Below are 18,688 nucleotides of genomic sequence, written 5' to 3'. Positions count from 1 at the left end.
GTGATGGCACTAACTGACACCCTTGCCGCTACAGTTTGTGCAAGTTGGAGGTGTTCGAGAGACTTTTGATTTGGGCAGAACTGAAGAGTAGCAGCAGCAGAGGCAAGAGGACTGCTCGTGTTCGGTGAGCCAGGGCAGAGCTTTACACCTGAGGTTTAGCTTTAGCTTTTATAGCACTGAAGTGAAGAGTCAACAGTGGCTATAAGCAAGTTTAAGTCATTGATCGAGTCCTTAATTTGAGTTTTTCAAGACTCAGCAGCGCGCTATTTCATGTAAGCAACAAGGGCCTCCGAGAATTCACTGCCAGAAGTTGATTGAAAAAAGACGAGGAAAGTAAACTGGATCTCTAGGCTTGGAGCTGGACAAAGCTAAGTGGTTGCCAAACATAAGTTGTTGCGGTTAAAAAATTCGGTGTTGTTTGAGCTAATAAAATCCTAGTCTCGTGATATCAGACAATCAGGGCTCTCCGCCTAACATTAGGTGGGTTTCCATTGCACTTTTGCGCAAATAGAAGCAACATTTTTTTCTTCTCTCATAAAAAAAGTCGACAAACACAACTGTGAAAGGTTTGTGTTTCCACTGAGTGACGTTATGCGATTAAAGCTGGTGTAAGCGACGGGGGTGTGTAAAGGAATAAAATCAGTGGGTCTTTCTCATAACTTTTAGTGAGCTCCGACACAACAGTACAGCAGTCCACTCCCTCACATGTCTCCACCCCCCCCACACCTCTTTTTTTTTCTTCTTCTATCTCTACCCTCCAACCAGCTCAAGGAACAGCGCCCCCTAGGCGAAAGTCTTGTAAACAGAACTTATCTGGGTAACACTTCAGTATGGGGAACATAAAAAAACTTAATTACTAGTGAATTTAGTAATGATCAAGATGTCACTTTAGTATGGGGAACATATTCTAAGTAACAAACACTTAATTTACAGTAATTTAACACTATTAACACTTGTAGTTTTGTGTTTTGTTATGTAAGAACAGACCATATTCATTAAGTGTTAGTAAGGGAGAATAACTCTTCTTGTGGTACTACCACGTTATAAAGGCCATACTAAGCAAAGCATATTGAGATGGTACTACTAATAAGCAATAATTCTGAGGTTATAGAGGGAAAACTCATAGTTAATGGCTTACTGGTTGTATAATAAGGCCATGCAGAATAAGGCATTAATGAGTACGTAATAATGACCAATTAAGAGCCACTATGTTGCTAATTTGCATGCTAATAAGCACCTAATTAATGGTGACTACGTTCCCCATACTAAAGTGTTACCCATATCTGTATAAACAGCATAATAAAAGTGTCTCTACCATTTCTGCGCTTATGTTTGGCATATCCCATTTTTAACTCTTACACTGGTTTTTCACCTCCAAGACCGAAGTGTTGGCACGGTGATTTCAATTGCTTGTATCGCAATAACTGTGGTAGTGTTTACTCGAAGGCGATGAGGACATGTGATGCACGCAATGATGGAAAGGTAAATCCTGGCAGTGGCCACATATCAAGGATTTATGGGATTTCATTGTGCGCAATGATTTTACAGAGGTCCTGTGGATCCAAAACTTCAGAATGACCCGCTCAACATTTGACGAGTTGCGCAACCCAATAGTCGTCGTGGCGCCTGCTGCATCATGCCCGAGGCAGCCGGTTCCAACTGAGAACCACATAGCCATCGCTCTTTATACGCTGCCATGCCATATCCTATGGCCCATTATTCCGAAACCCCAATAGCCTGAAAAATCCCCATTGGAACGGAAGCCCATTTGTCCGACACCCCGTTATCCCGAAAACAAAAGCCCACTGCTCTGAAAATACACATTTTACATTGCGAATCATTGGTCTGAACTGGCCAGATATTAAAGTTTGATATTTCTGGTGAAGTAGAGATGACCTTCTCACTAGCGCTTTTAACGTTATGCCTCCTATTCACAGGAATTAGGAGTATTCTCACGTTTGAATGTCAAAATAAACTAAAATATTAAGGGCAAAAAAAAACTCCAGGGAGAGTGTATTTTCAGAGCAACGGGCCAGTGTATTTTCAGAGCAGTGGGGTTTTGTTTTTGGGATAATGGGCTGTTGGTACAAATGGGCTTTTGGTCCAGCGGGACATTTTTTGGATGATTGGGCTTTCGAAATAGTGGGCCATCGGAACAATGGGCAGTCCCCCTTTAGGTGTGGTTACCATGACTTAAATGTGAAAAATGCATTTCCATTTTAATTTTATGAAATATTGCTTTGTCGAATCATCTGAAAAACCACCACATACGAGCGTATAAACTTTTTAATAAATTTTAAGAGTTTTTTTTTCGAATTTCACTTGTTTCCCTACTGAATTCCTAGTGTCTGGGGCCTTCTAAATGCAAGACAGTTGCTCTCCTGTTTGCAAAGAAGAGATGCGCACGTAAAACAAACTGTGAGCCAAACATGCAGCTGTTTTACTAGCTTCCCCGTTCTGCCGGAACATATATTAACCACTTCCGCCCCAGCCTCATTCTTATTGGTCAAATACAATAATACCACATCTCTCCTCTCGAGAGAACAAAGGGTAGACTACCTTTGTCTCTCCAGACCTTCGAGGATTACTCTGCCTCCTTTGTTGAAACGTCTGTTCCTATCTAATTCCGGTGAGGAAGAGCAATGTGTAGTAGTGTTACTAGTGCATAGTGTTACTTAGGGTGCTCAAAACTACACCCTTTAACAACTAACATAGGCTTGGTTTAACAGGGCTTTCTTCCACATGCGCTTATTTCAGTTCTCAGGTTCTCTTTTTTTCAGTTCACAGGTTAAGCCAACTAGGCTTAACTATGGCTCTACGAAACCTGGTTCTCAGTGTGGGAGTCTCTGCAGGTGAGTCTTGGGGCACCACAGCAGGTGACGTGGGAGCCTGCTCAGAAGTTGTCTCTGGTGTTTGGTCGCTGTGGTGGAGAACCTCTCACTTGCGCAGATGTGTGTAGTGGTATCAGGTGCTGGCGGTTGCGACTCACCACCTCCCGAGGTAGATCCACCAAGTAAGACCTCGGAGTGGAACGATTCTGGAGGACATTGAAAAAATTTGAATGTTTTACACAACAGGATGTTGTGTTGCTGTAAAGTCCCTTGAGGCAAATTTGTAATTTGTGATATTGGGCTATACAAATAAAATGGACTTGACAGTTCCAGACACTTTGGAGTCTGTTACCCATACCCGTTCTCCCGGTGACAAGTCGCTGAGAGCTTTAGTATGGTGACACCTGCTATAGTTGTCAGCATCTGACGTCCTTTTCCTTCCAGGTGAATGCAGTGCTGTCAGGCAGTGTAGGGTCCAGCTGAGAGGGAAGAGTTGGCACTGTGGTGCGAAGACGTTGGCCCATGAGGAGCTTAGCTGGGTTGTAAGCACTCTGGACAGTTCCATATCATCACTATTTTCAGCCATTCATCCTCGGTTGGTGGTTCTGCCTTGTACCATCTTTTCGTAATGGCCTTTTTACAAGCTGCCCACGAAATTTTCAACAAATATGTCTTCTCTTAATAAAATATCTCATGCCATATTACTAAAGCACAGTACCGTACATGACATATCATAGGTTAGGATTTCATTAATAACCATATGAAATTTTTCCCAGAACTGTACAATTTCAGGACAACGCCAAAATACATGGGAATGGTCTACATTTATTGCCCCACATAGTCGACAGCATGGTTGTGCTATAGACAATTATTTACTCTTAATTTTAGGTGTAATAAAGAATCTAATTACATTCTTCCAACAATGATCTCACATCTCAGGAGGTTTTTCATGGTCTGGACTGCCCGTTCTACTTCGCCGTTACTCTTCGGATACCTCGGACTGCTGGTGACATGTTTGAACCCATACAAAGCCGCAAATGGAGCAAAGACTTGTCCAGAAAACTTTGGCCCATTATCTGATATCAGGAGCTCTGGGATGCCATGGCGGGCAAAAATAAACCTCCAATGAACAATGACGTCATTGGACCTGGTGTGAGATAATTGTGCAATCTCAACACACCTGGAGAAGTAAACGATGACAAGTAGGTAAGTTTTGCTTCCAAAGACAAATTGTTCCGTCCCCAGCTTTTGCCATGGTCTTTCAGGGCATTCTGATGGCATGAGTGGCGGCTGTTTGAGGTTATGTTGTTCTTATGCATGTCCTGCAATTGAGCACCATTTCGTTCACTTGCTTGCTGAGTCCAAGCCACCACACAGACTGACGAGCATGTGCTTTATACTTCACCACACCTTGGTGTCCTTCACGTAGTTTGGCTAGCACATTGTTCCACATTTGCTGAAGGTACTGCAAGCCTTATGTCTTTCAGCAGTACTGAGGCAGCAGTCTTTCACTGCGAGTGTAGCTCGCTCTGGCCAGTACCTTTTCAGCACCAGTTCCTGTTTTGCATGCGCTGGCCATTCTTCCATTCACAGTGTCATGACACATGAGCAGACACTGTCGGCTTTCAGCTGCTCTTTCAGGTTTTCCATGTATGTGGGACTGACAGGTAGGCTTTGCATGACAGTCCACATAAATGTTGATGCTTTCCATCAAATCCTGATCTTCTGTGGACATCCAGACTTTAACAGGTGAGCACGACAGTGTGCCTGCTGTCCAAAAGTGACTTTCCTGGCACGTGCACGATGGAGTATGAGTAGTGTATCAGCCTCATCCTGAAGCACTGGATTCTCAGTGGCAGAAGAGCCAGTGGTTGGGCTCCGAGTAGGCTGAGGAATGGTTTATGGTTGGTCTCCAGGCAGAAATGTTTCTCAATGAGGAAATCCCAGAACCGTTCGCAGGCCCATGTGAGGCCCAGGGCTTCCTTCTCTACCTGCGCATACCGTTGTTCGGTTGGAGTGAATGATCATAATGCATAAGCCACAGGTTTCCATTTGTCCTCCCTTCTCTGGAGAAGTACGCCTCCCAAACTATACGATGATACATCGGCTGACACGTTGGTGTCTCTGTTTGGGTCATACGTGGCCAGTACAGGAGGAGAAGACAGTGCTTTCTTTAGGAGATCGTGGCGTGGCTTAACTTTTTCCGCCTTCTGGGGTATGGACTTTCCCAGCTGATTGACCATCCCGAGATAACTCCTCAACTCGCCCACATTTGTGGGCTCCCTCATCTCTGCGATGGCCTCCAACTTTCTCGGGTCAGGGCACATGCCCGCAGCTGTAATGTGACCCAAGAAGACCTCCTCGCTCTTGGAGAGTTCACACTTGTCTACATTTAGGGTGATGCCTGCTTTTTCCAGTCTTTGTAGCACAGGATGGAGTCGAGCATCATGCTCTCTCTGGTCCCGCCCCCACACCAGTAGGTCATCGATGTGGCAGAGCACTCCTTCTAGCCCCTCTGTGACTGCCGCTGTCCTGCATTTGAAGTGTTTGGGTGCTGAGGCAATAATGGAATAATAATGGAAGACGGTTAAAGTGGAACCAACGGAAGAGTGTGATGAATGTGGTGTACTTGGCTGATTCCTCTGTAAGTGGAATCTACCCATGTTGGCATCCAGTTTGCTGAACACTTTCACTCCAGCAAGCGTTCCAAGATTGTGTTCTACTGATGGCAGAATGTACTTTTCATGACACATACTCATCCAAGCCAGTCAGGTCCACACACAAATGCACCTTTTTACCATCTTTCTTGGGCAAGACCACCAAGCCGGTGCACCAGTCAGTTGGCTCCTCCACATGGCTGATGATGCCCAGGGTTTCCATGCGCTGGAGCTCTTCTTTGACTTTCCCCACAAGCGGTAGTGGAATCCTTCTGGGGGGTTTTCAAGGAAAATGGCACAGCCCTCAGTTTAAGCTTGATGGCGTACAGTTGTTGTACCTCACCTAGCCCACTGCACAGCTTGGGGTAGCTTGTCTTGAGGGTCTCTATGTCCATGCTGTCGACACGGCTGAGTAAACCAAGGGCTACAATGGCTGGCAACCCAAGCAGGGGTGTGCTCAGGTATTTGACCACATCGACCTTTCTCCATGATCTGTTTAGCTCCTCTCCTCAGTTGCAGTTTCACGAACCCTGACACATCCAGTGGAATGCATCCTGGACAGCGCAGAGGTTTCTCTGCTTTCCGGAGAACAGGCCGCTGTGCATTAGAAAAAATGCTGGCAGTGACACAGCAGTGACATCTGCTGCGATGCCAAATTTGAAAGTTATGTTTTTGTCCGTTATGGCTATTTCAACAGTCCATACATCGTCATCAGATGTCACAGAGCCAAGAAAGAAGCTTTCCTCCTCTTCCTCAATGCCATACACAGCTTTGGTTGCATGGCACACACGCTGGTAGTGACCTTTTTTCCCACAGGAATGGCACTTGGCATCATTAGTAGGGCACTCGTGCTTCGGATGAGGTGTGTCACCACATTTGTTGCACTGGGAGTTTTTTGGATTCTTGCTCTGACTGCCGTGTGTCTTTGGTCCATTGTTTTTGGATTTGCTGAATTTTCCTTTTGCTGCTTTTTGATCTCGGATCGTCTTGCCATTTTAATGGCTTTTTTCCAGGTCTAAGTCTTTCTCCATTTGCCTTCGTTCAGAGAGCCGTGTGTCTGCCAGTCCTACCACTATCCCGTCCCCAATTAATTCGTCATGCAGCATCCCATAATTGCAATGCTCTGCTAATGCACACAGGAACGCGTCGACAGTCTCGTTTGCTTCTCGCCTGTGCATATTAAATCATGCGTGTTTGTAAACGATATTATTTTCCACTACAAAGAACGACTGAAAGCCAGCCCTCACTTTGGTGTACTGGGGCTGGTCTGCATCACTGTGCTTCAAGCCTCTCAAAACATCATCAGCTTCGTCTCCCATACAATAGATCAAAGTATTCACCTGGTTCTCTTCAGAGCTGGCTGGTAAATTGCTTGCCTGATGGAATCTCTCGAACCTCCATATCCATTTTGCCCATTCGTGCGGCCTGGAAAAATCAAAGGCCCCGATGGCTGAATACTAAACATAGTGAGGGACGTGTTAGCCATCCTGCCAGCTCCTTCCCCACTCTGCTCGTCTTCACTGTTACTCATTTAACTCGCTCACTAGTCTCTCTTTTTTTACTTCCAGGTGGCCCTTCTCTGTTCTGATTTACACTGCTCAAAAAAATAAAGGGAACACCTAAAAACACAATATAGACCTCGATGAATGAAATATTTCAGCTGAAAATCTTTATTTATTAGACAGAGGAATGTGTTTAGAGCAAAATAACCTAAGAATGATCAATGGAAATCAAAATCATTAGCCCATTAAGGTCTGGATTCAGAATCATACTCAAAATCAAAGTGGAAAATGAGAACATAGGCTGATCCAACTTCTGTGGAAATTCTTCAAGACGATTCAAAATGAGGCTCAGTAGTGTGTGTGGCCTCCACGTGCCTGTATGCACTCCCTACAACGTCTGGGCATGCTCCTGATGAGACGACGGATGGTCTCCTGAGGGATCTCCTCCCAGACCTGGATCAGGGCATCGGTCAACTCCTGGACAGTCTGTGGTGCGACATCGCGTTGGCGGATGGTACGAGACATGATGTCCCAGAGGTGCTCGATTAGATTCAGGTCTGGGGAACGTGCAGGCCAGTCCATAGCATCAATGCCATCGACATACAGGAACTGCTGACACACTCTGGCCACATGAGGACGAGCATTGTCATGCATGAGCAGGAACCCAGGGCCCACTGCACCAGCATATGATCTGACAATGGGTCTGAGGATCTCATCCCGGTACCTAATGGCAGTCATGGTACCTCTGGCTAGCACGTAGAGGTCTGTGCGGCCCTCCAAGGATATGCCTCCCCAGACCATCACTGACCCACCGCCAAACCGGTCATGCTGGAGGATGTTGCAGGCAGCAGAACATTCTCCACAGCGTCTCCAGACTCTCTCATGTCTGTCACATGTGTTCAGTGTGAACCTGCTCTCATCTGTGAAGAGCACAGGGCGCCAATGGCGAATCTGCCAACCACGATGTTCTCTGGCAAAGGTCAATCGGGCTGCACGGTGTTGGGCTGTGAGCACAGGCCCCAATTGTGGACGTCGGGCCCTCATACCATCCTCATGCATTCTGTTTCTCACTGTTTGAGCAGAAACCTGCACATTAGTGGCCTGTTGAAGGTCGTTTTGTAGGGCTCCGGCAGTGCTCCTCCTGTTCCTCCTTGCACAAAGGACCAGATAGCGGTCCTGCTGCGGGGTTGTTGTCCTCCTGCGGCCCCCTCCACGTCTCCTGGTGTACTGGCCTGTCTCCTGGTACCTCCTCCATGCTCTGGACACTGTGCTGGGCGACACATCAAATCTTCTTGCCACAGCACGCATTGATGTGCCATCCTGGATGAGCTGCACTACCTGAGCAACTTCTGTAGGTTGCAGATACCGCCTCATGCCACCTCTAGTGGTGAGGGGACTAGCAAAATGAAAAACTAACCAAAGATCGGCCAGAAAAGATGAGGGCAGCAAATGGTCTGTGGCCACCACCTGCAAATCCATTCCTTTTATAGGGGTTGTCTTGCAAATTGTCTAATTTCCACCTGGTGGAAATTAGACAATTTACCTACAGGTGAAATTGATTCACAAATCAGTGTTGCTTCCTAACTGGACAGGTTGATATCTCAAAAGTGTGATTGACTTGGAGCTACATTGCATTGCTTATGTGTTCCCTTTATTTTTTTGAGCAGTGTAGTTTCACAGCACTTCTGACACGATGTCAAGTTTGCAAAGAAGACATATGCATGTGAGACAAACTGTGAGCTGAATATGCAATGGTTTTATTAGCTTCCCCATTCTACCCCTTCAACCCCAGCCTTTTTCCCATTGGTCAAATACCATAACACCACAGTTTGCCGCAACGGTGGCGAGAACGGCCGCGAACAAACCTACACCTACTGCTTTCGAAACCTAGGACGCGCCTTACCGGAAATGGCGTCTCTCCCCATCCTCCGCCGTAGTGAAACAAACTGGAGATATAGCGAAAACTTAGTAACACGGAGATAGCTCCCCCCCCCTCATTTGTCTCCCCAAATGTATCTGGCCAATTACCCCCTCTTCCGAGCTGTCTTTGTTCCTCCCCCTCTGCCGATCCGGGGAGGGCTGCAGACTACCACATGCCTCCTCCGATACAGGCGGAGTCGCCAGCTGCTTCTTTTCACCTGGCAGTGAGGAGTTTCACCACGGGGACGTAGCGCGTGGGAGGATCACGCTACGTCCCCCCAGTTCCCCCTTAACAGGTGCCACGACCGACCACGGGAGGCGCTATAATGCAGCGACCAGGACACATACCCACATCTGATTTCCCACCCGCAGAAACAGTCAACTGTGTCTGTAGGGACGCCCGACCAAGCCAGAGGTAACACAGGGATTTGAACCACCGATGCCCGTGTTGGTAGGCAACGGAATAGCCGCCCACGCCACTCGGACGCCCCAAGATAGCTTTTTAAATGTTTGAAAATGGATGTCCCGAGCGACTTAACATGATTTGATTCCGTTTTATCGACTGCGTGCTCAGTCCACAAGATTGGGGCAGTTAAGGATTTATAGCAACTTTTGTTTAAAACGTTTAACCCGGGACAAGAACCACGTGTTGGCCAAATGCTGTCTCCCAATGTAACTCGCCATGTAATGGCCTCCAAAGCAGATGAGTACTCCAGCCAGACAAATGAATCATGTCCTAATATAAGACTGTGTTTGTTTTTAACCGATGAATAAGTTTCTCCGCAAATGCGGCAAACATCAACTTTGTTGATGTGTTGCTGGTACAACAGTCCTTACAAGCACACGACTTCTGTATGTCACCACCCCAATATGAAGGACCGCCCTAAAGACTTTGGATTGGTTCTGCAATGCAGGGTTTTGGTTTTTTAAACTCAGATTGTTTCCACCCAGTTTTAGCAAGGAAAGCTGGGAGAATGTCCTCAGTCTCTAGTTGGGTGACGTGTTTAGAGACTGACTGGTGAGTCTAATGAAGTTCTGGCAGAGAAGAACCTCACAGTGGTTAGCGCGGTCGCCTCACAGCAAGAAGGTCCTAGGTTTGAGTCCCGGGGTAGTCCAACCTTGGGGGTCGCCCGGGTCGTCCTCTGTGTGGAGTTTGCATGTTCTCCCCATGTCTGCGTGGGTTTCCTCCAGGGGCCTCCAGTTTCCTCCCCCAGTCCAAAGACATGTAGGTCAGGTGAATCGGCCATATCGGCTGTGTGTGGGTCGGCCATGTGTGTGTGTGTGTATGTGTGTGTGTGTTTGTATGTGTGTGTGTCGGCCCTGTGTGATGGTCTGGCGACCTGTCCAGGGTGTCTCCCCGCCTGCCGCCCAGTAACTGCTGGGATAGGCTCCAGCATCCCCGCGACCCTAAGACCAGGATAAGTGGTTCGGAAAATGGATGGATGGAAAATAGGGACCTGCCACGTGAACAGGTTTGACTTGGTCAGGATTAGTTTGAACTATATTTACAAATATGTAAACATTTCATAAGAACTAGTCAAGTCAAAACAATTTCAATTTTGTTGCCGTAAATCATAATTAGAGTCTCAGAACGGCTTTGCATTCACACAGTAAGAAACAGGTTAAATGCAATGGATGATACCCTCTGTCTCAGGGAGACAATGTGGTAAAAGCTTTAGAAATGAAAAACACTTAATGACTACCTTTAGTAATTACAATGCAAAAAAAGAAAAGAAAAGGGAAAGTGAACACTGGGACAGCACTACAAGCAGAAGCACATGAAGCATCTTCTCCAAATGTGGCCATGCAACATCGTCTTCTGGGTGTTGCAAAAGTCCCTCTGAGGCTGCAATTGTGAATTAGAGCTACGTGAACTAACAATCACAAACAGTACAGATGGGATGTTGTGTAGCCGGAGCTATCACAACTGGTGAAGAAACCACATTCATACAGTAGGTGGTTTGAAACAGGATTAAATTGAATTTCTAGACATGTGCGTATGTGGCCACTTGAATCAGATGTCTAACTAGCCCCTAGGTCACTAACACCGCTTATGGCACCACACCTCTCCCCGCTCAGTAACTCCAGCTGTGACTGCAACATTAATCACGACTGCATGTTTCAACCTCCTCCGTCGCTGATGCTGTCTGGTAGGATGGAGGAGTTCTGCACCATGACTAGACATTACTATGGAGTGAGAGGATGCACCGCTATTCACTATCTGCAGTTCACTGTCCTGGTTCTGCATACGTACACACGCCTACACCGTTACCATAGAAACCAGCGCAGATGGGTTATGATGTCTGAACACACAAATACGACCTGATCAAAGATCGGCTTTGTGAAACAAACCTGATTTGCCTGCGGTGTAACGACAGCCGAAGAGTCTCAAGAGAGGCCAGGGGCCAGGCCAGTAGAAACAGGATGCAGTGCAGACAGAAGCCTCATCCCGCCAGCTCCACATAACTTCTAGCAGTACAAGCTCTAGTCCTGAAGAAAAAGAGGATAAGAGAGAAAGCTATCGCATATGACAGACTCATACCCTCACAGCAGTAATGCAAACAAACAGATGATGAGTTGGAAGGAAGGGTGCAAAACATTTCAGGGAAAATGGAGCACTGCTAACTAGAAAGGACTAACTTCACCTTATATTGAGACTAAAACCCTCCCAGGGTGGAGGTCTTAAAGCAACATTGTGTAAATTTTCTATTAATTTAGCGAATGAGACGTAATTCTTTCCTCGTGTACAGGAAATGGCGCTCACTACAAGGCATGATAAAAATCACCATGGGATTTTAGATGTTTATTTCTTCAGCAATGGACCACAGATGTTTTGCTGCAACCTCTACAACCGACAAGCCATTGCTGAACAATGAAACATCGAAAGTCCTGCATTAATTTTTATCATGCCAGGTAGCGAACGTCATTTCCTGTGTGCCAATAATGGATCACATCTCATCTGTTGGTAATGCAACAATACTGCCCATGTGTTACAGGTCCCAGGGGGTCGGGATTCCATGAACAGGTAATAATTGTGGACAGCCTGTTCGGATAAAGGAAAAGAGAAATAACAAGGAGGGACACTGTTTGTTCCAAAATAAATGAATAGCAAACTATGCAACACCTCACTTATTTGCTTCAAACTCTTTCAAATGAAACAAAAAAACCTTAAAAAAATACTTCTGCAATTTTTTGGATGAGGAGACGCTGTCATGGCTCTTATCATTCCACAGATCTCATCAGGTCAAGCTTTAAAATTTTTGGTGCTCCTGTATTAATTATGTGCCTTATGTGTGTGTCTATTTTGGTTCTGATCCTGATGTGCTTTGGAACTCATTGTCTGTGCTCGTATACCAAAGGTTGAATCAGTTCATCTGAATACAACATGCCCTGTGATGTCCTGGCAGCTTGTCCAGGGTGTCTCACCCCGCCTGCCGTCCAGTGACTGCTGGGATAGGCTCCAGCATCCCCGCGACCCTGAGAACAGGATAAGCGGCTTGGATAATGGATGGATGGACGGACAATGTTTGATGTGTTCTTCAGTTCTGCTCGTCAGCATCTCTTATTTGAATAATAAATCATTTCCCCCCTCTTATTTGTTTTTGGTATCTTAACAAATTCTGAACTGTAGCAAGATAATTACACTGGCTTTTCATTGCAACAGCTTACACATATACTCCATAAACTACTACCACCACTACTTTTGGCTGCCCCCGTTAGGGGTCGCCACAGCGATCATAAACCGAAAAGCAATAGCCTATACATTCCATACATTCTCATCTATCCAAATGTTTTGTTACCTTAGCTTTAAATATAGCTTACACTTTCCCTATGCCAATAATGTGCTATAGTCTAGGCACAATACAGTCAGTGTCATGAATGCTGACAGGTGAGCTCTCATGAGTTCAAATCTCGCGTCTTTCAGTTAGATTCATTCAAATCAATGAAACAAAATAAAACTGACTACTGCTGACTGCCGAAGAAGAAGTATTTTAGCTTCTTAAAACCATCAAAACGTTAAAACAGAATAGTAACTAGCGTTTGACGTACTAGCTAACCAGCATGCTTAGCTAACCAGCATGCTTAGCTACGACCAGAAACCCCCACGTTAACGTCACAGTGAACGGCGGACAAGTTCGCATACATTTACACACTGATATCACACCAAAAACATACCTCTCAATGACTTCTGCTACCATGGTGGCTCCCTGTGCACCCCTTTTACTTTGTAAAATACGTTCACATGACCGAGTTTGAATCACTAAACTACACAAAATAAAACAGCGAAAAGTGCGGGCGGCCATCTTGTCTCATTGACTTCCATTACACCTTGCTAACAGTGCTCTAGCTAGCGCCACTCATTTGAGAAGCGCGGTGTAAACTCTTGTTCGTTCGACATATTTAAATCGCACTTCCTTCTCTTCACACCAAAATCAAGGGTTAACGTGTTTGTTGTATTCGTAAACCACGAAACGTGAATGTTTATTTACCAACCTGTTCGGAACAGGGGAAAATAAATAACGAGGCGGGACAGTGTTTGCTGTATCTTCAATGGACTCTGTGCATAACTGTAGTCCACTGATTTCCGGTTTCTAGGGCAGCGGTCATACCAGTTTCCTGTTTGTTGGCGTGTGCTACTGACAATGGCATATTATTCGCGACGCCTGCAAGACTTACAATGGGTAAATCTCAACGACATGAAAAGAATTGTCGACAAACTTTCACCTCCACTTCAAGTTGTACATATCAAGTACAAAACTTGATATGTGCAACTTGAAATTATGACCATACTGTAACGACCACAGATGACTACACTCGCTAGCCCTTGGCTAACGGGTCGGACCCTTTAGTCCAGTGGTTCTCAACCTTTTTGGGGTCCTGGACCCCCTGCGTATTTTTGATCTACCCTGAGGACCCCTCCACCTGATCTTGGGGGAGGGGGGTTGCAATTTAACAGAAACAGTAGAAACTGCATTTTAAATTGCATTATAGCATTTATTCACTCTTTGGGGCAAAAATAAGAGCTTTCAGCTGTAACTTAGATATAGTTAACAAAACAGAATTCTTATGCAGTAACTTTCAGATATATGTAACAAAACAGAATATGTATTCAGTAACTTTCAGATATATATGTAACAACAGAATGTGTATGCAGTAACTTTTAACAATGCAAACGGGAGCGAGATCTCTTATTAAAATACAATAAATTACACTTGTGAAACAGATGTAATTAGAGAAAAAAGTCCTGTTACCCTTTATAGTTTAGGTAGATAAAGGTCTCAGTCACATTTGAGTAAAATAATCCTATTTCTATAAATGTCATAGGATCTTTTTTTTAAAGATATTTTATTTTCACGGACCCCTTGCAATTACACCACGGACCACTAGGGGTCCGCGGACCCCGGTTGAGAAACACTGCTTTAGTCGACTGGTTAACGTAGTCGCCTTGTCCCACCAGATCATGAGAGGTGATAGCAGTGAAATTAAGTGGTGTACTGAAGTGCCAGAGGTGTGAGGGGCCGTGAGTTAAAATATATAAATGAGAATAAAAACGTATGTATGTGAAAGGAGACTGTATGTATTTAAGAGGGCCAGAATATATTATGGCTTTTACGGCCCCTCATATCTCTACATACAGAGGTCTCAATCTGTTGTGTACACACTCCAAATCTTAGTAAATTAACGAGAAAATTACACAACGTGGCTTTAAGGTTAAGCACCGACAAAGCCAACCATGAATATCTTTTATGAATATTTTTTTCGCCCTGAAAACTGAGAGACACGTTATATGAGAAATTATAAGGACTGGCAAATAAGTCACTGTAAGCCTGTGTAGCATTTCATATGTTAGCAGAAGCGCTTTATAGTCAGATCTAGCATGGATAGAGAGTTATGACGTGAAGTTAGGATGGATGCAATCTCATCAAACTTTATGATTTCGCCTTGTTACCTCCGGCTCGCTCGTTCTTCCCTATAATTGGCCGTGTCTGCGGGTGGGGAGCCGGATGTGGGTACGTGTCCTGGTCGCTGCACCAGCGCCTCCTCTGGTCGGTCGGGGCTCCTGATCGGGGGGGGGGGGACTGTGGGGAATAGCGTGATTCTCCCACGCGCCACGTCCCACTAGTGAAACTCCTCACTGTCAGGTGAAAAGAAGCGGCTGGTGACTCCACATGTATGGGAGGAGGCACGTGGTAGTCTGCAGCCCTCCCCGGATCGGCAGAAGGGGTGGAGCAGCGACCGGAATGGCTCGTAAGAGTGGAGTAATTGGCGAAGTAATTGGGGAGGGGGGGACAACTTTCTGATTTCTTTCAAGATTTCAGCAGCGGTATTCTGGGCCATCTGGAGGTTGTTGGTGCTACTGCATGGCCCACCAGAAACAAAGGACATTGCAAAAACGTCACCTGAGTTAAAGAAACTATTATAGATTAAAGAACTAAAGAATATGTTGGCATCACTGACCAGCAGATAAGATTTTAGCAATATTTCAAAGGTTGGGGGAAAAAGTTATTTTTCTCTAATGTGTAACGCCAAAGAATGAGTCGGGTCAAGAGCTACAATAATATCGTAAACAGAGGAGCTCTAGGACATCAAAGCTGTAAGGATTTAGCGTTTGTTCCTCGAGCGGATGCGTACAGGCCGTCTGAGAATCGTGCTTGGCCAGCTGTTGCAGATATTTACTAGGCTGTTAGTACTTGGCATGCTTTTAGAAGTTAGGGATCAGATGAGCACATGGTGAGAAAGAATGTCAACGAGGCCAAAGGCAAGTCCCGCAGCGAGTTTGGGCTCCGCCGGCCTGTGGCCCTGGTTGGATACAGCCGAGTTAATAGAGTTTGCATTATCGACCACATGCTATATGGCAGACAGCTAACTTCATAAGTAAACTCCGTGTTTTGCTCACAGCTCAGTGAATCCATTCATACAGTAGGTGGCGTGGATCCGTGACCTAAGTCCCATGCTACAGGGTCTCAGCTTTTCTGACGCTCTCCTCTGAAGGGTGAAAGGCAGAAATGCTCTGAACCATCTCAAAGGGTTGAGGATTTGCCGGCTCATAGCGGAGTTGATTAATTAGAAATGCATCTAGGCCTTATAAGGCCGCCTGAAGGAGGCAGGTGGAGATCAGAGGCCTTTCTCGGGCGTTAGACCGCCACAAAGACCGCCATGAATGCTGAGAATTCTCCCTTTCACCTGCTCTCTACCTCTGGGGCATTTATGAAAAGTACAGCTGTAGCTCATCCCACACTCGGTTTCTTTTTTTAATGATTGGAAATGATACATGGCAACCCCTTCACGCGCCTTCAATGGATTTATTCTTTCACAAAGATAAAACGGGAGTAAAGAAGAGCAGAAAAATATAAGCTGCTTTTCAGGTTTCCCTTTGATCGAACTGTGTGTGCACATGTAAATGTGGTATAAATGTGTGTGTGTGTGTGTGTGTGTGTGTGTGTGTGTGTGTGTGTGTGCGCGTGTGTGCGTGCGTGTTTGTGTGCGTGTGTGTGTGTGCGTGCACGCTCCGAGTTTGGCTTCTTTTTTTGGCAATTATCGACAACCCTGAGAGAATTCCGAGCGCGAGCTAGAGACGTCTAAATTTAAATTTTCTTCTTCTGTTCCACAACTTTCCCTGGATCATTACCCCTCCCGACGACTTTCACATACATATCAAATGCAAGAATGCATTTCATCACCGCCCTGCTCTGCCTGCCCCTGAAAATTATGGATGGAAATGTGCGGTTATGTGAACTATTTCCAGTTCAGTCCCCACGGACGACACACAAGGCCTGTCTCGGCATTCTGCAGCCTCGATTGTGGAGAAATTAACAGCGCAATTTTGTGTTTTCAATGAGTTCTAGTCAAATAACACTCCCCATATTGTTATTGTCTCACCCGTTTAGCATGGCAGACTATTCATACGGCATACTTGCTGAAGCAAACCTTACCACAAATGCTAGTTGATTTGTTACCACAAATGCTAGTTTATTTGCAGTAACAAATCGTTTATTTGCTTTAGTTTATTCAAGATGGCGGCGGCAATTCACATTTGCAGCGGCCTCACCCAGTACCGTCCATGCAGCGTCTTTGTCCACGTCTGAGTTTTGTCTTCGCTTGATGGCTGGGAGAGCTTGGTCTGCTGCGTCCTGTGGGCCCAGGGACCACGGCCTTGCCCGGAGCTGCGCCCAAGGAGGACACACCGAGGGCGGGTCTGACAGGACGCGGAAGCGGGGCAGGCTAAGCTAACTGCTAGCCCATGCAGACCGGCAGCTCTGATAACACCGAGGGCGGTCTGGCGGCGGCCTCGGCTGACGTTGACTGCGGTGTTTTTGATGTCATCGTGAGGAGTGTGAGGAGGTGTGTCGAGGGTGTCTGGCTGGGAGAGCTGGCCCTGGATCAGCTGGGAGAGCCTGGTCTGCTGCATCCTGTGGGCCCAGGGACCACGGCCTTGCCCGGAGCTGCGCCCAAGGAGGAAATACCGAGGGCGGTCTGACAGGACGCGGAAGCGGGGCAGGCTAAGCTAACTGCTAATCCACGCAGACCGGCAGTTCTGGCGGCTGGCGTTCGTCCTCCTGGACAGTGATTTTTTATTTTTGTTCCTTAGTTTTGATATATGTGTTAGTTTGGATATGGGTGTTTTTTGTAGCGCTTGTAATTTTTGGATGTATTTTTGTCCCCGTGTTGCACTGCTGTGATGGCGTTTCGTTTCATTTCATGTACGACAAATAAAGTGTCCCTGCTGCTCCTGATTTAGACGACAGTTTCCTGTTTCTTACATTGGCAGCTGCCTTGCTCGCCGTTTCAAAGCAAAGCTTTATCCTCTCTTTTTTGTTTGTTTGTTTGTTTGTTTGTTTGTTCTGCATTCAACTCACTTACACAGACTGAAAAAAAAAGGTCCGTCAATCAGAAGCCCGAGGGAGTTTCATCTCTCCGAATAAAATGAAGACTTACTTTTCTGGTCATCCTGCGATCTGATTGGTCGACTGGTTCTACGCTACTTCATCCCAAGGTTACAAAGGTCCTTCTTGAGTGTCGAGTCAGATTTGTCTTGTTTGGCCTTTAGTAAGAGCGCACGCAAATGCGTGAGCACACACACACGCACACACGCACACACACGCACACACATAAAAACATCCACACTGACATGCCATAGGCGAAGCACAGGGCGACGCCCCCTGACTCAGACAACACCTGGAGTTGGACAGGCGGTCCGATGAGGTCTGATGTGGCCGTAGGCCTGCGAAAGTCTTCATCCTCCGCGGGCAATCTCCAGCACCGAAGTAAGGCAGACTGCTCACCCTCAGCGGGCTGCGGTCCATGTCTGAAGCCTGCTCTCGGCTTAGCGGGGCCTCAACCTTTTCATCACACCTGGCAGGGAGCCATCATCCTCAGCCCTGACGAGCGAGTCACCTCCAAACTTCCGGCGCAATTCTTTATCGCCGAGATCCCCCGTGAGTTACAGCTGTACGAATTCATTAACATACTCCCCTTGCCCCCCCCCCCCCGACTCTCCCGGTTTTCAGCTCGCATCATGACACGGGGCTGAGGAATTAATAAGTGTATTAATTACCTGTGTAAGAGGAACATTTGCCCCCCCCCCACACACCCGCCCGCACACGCACACATCCATACGTGTGCCCACACACACGCTAACCGAGGGCTAATGCGGCGCGTTGAAATGAGCCATCATCATCTGACCGCCCCCAAGGTCAGCGGAGGCCCCGCTGTTAGTACAGTACTCGCTCTGGGAAGTCTCTCAAGTCACGCGGTAATGAGAATAATTAGAATAATA

The sequence above is a fragment of the Lampris incognitus genome, chromosome 18, assembly GCF_029633865.1.
Source record: "Lampris incognitus isolate fLamInc1 chromosome 18, fLamInc1.hap2, whole genome shotgun sequence".
NCBI lineage: Eukaryota > Metazoa > Chordata > Actinopteri > Lampriformes > Lampridae > Lampris > Lampris incognitus.
Note: the sequence above shows the minus strand (reverse complement) of the source record.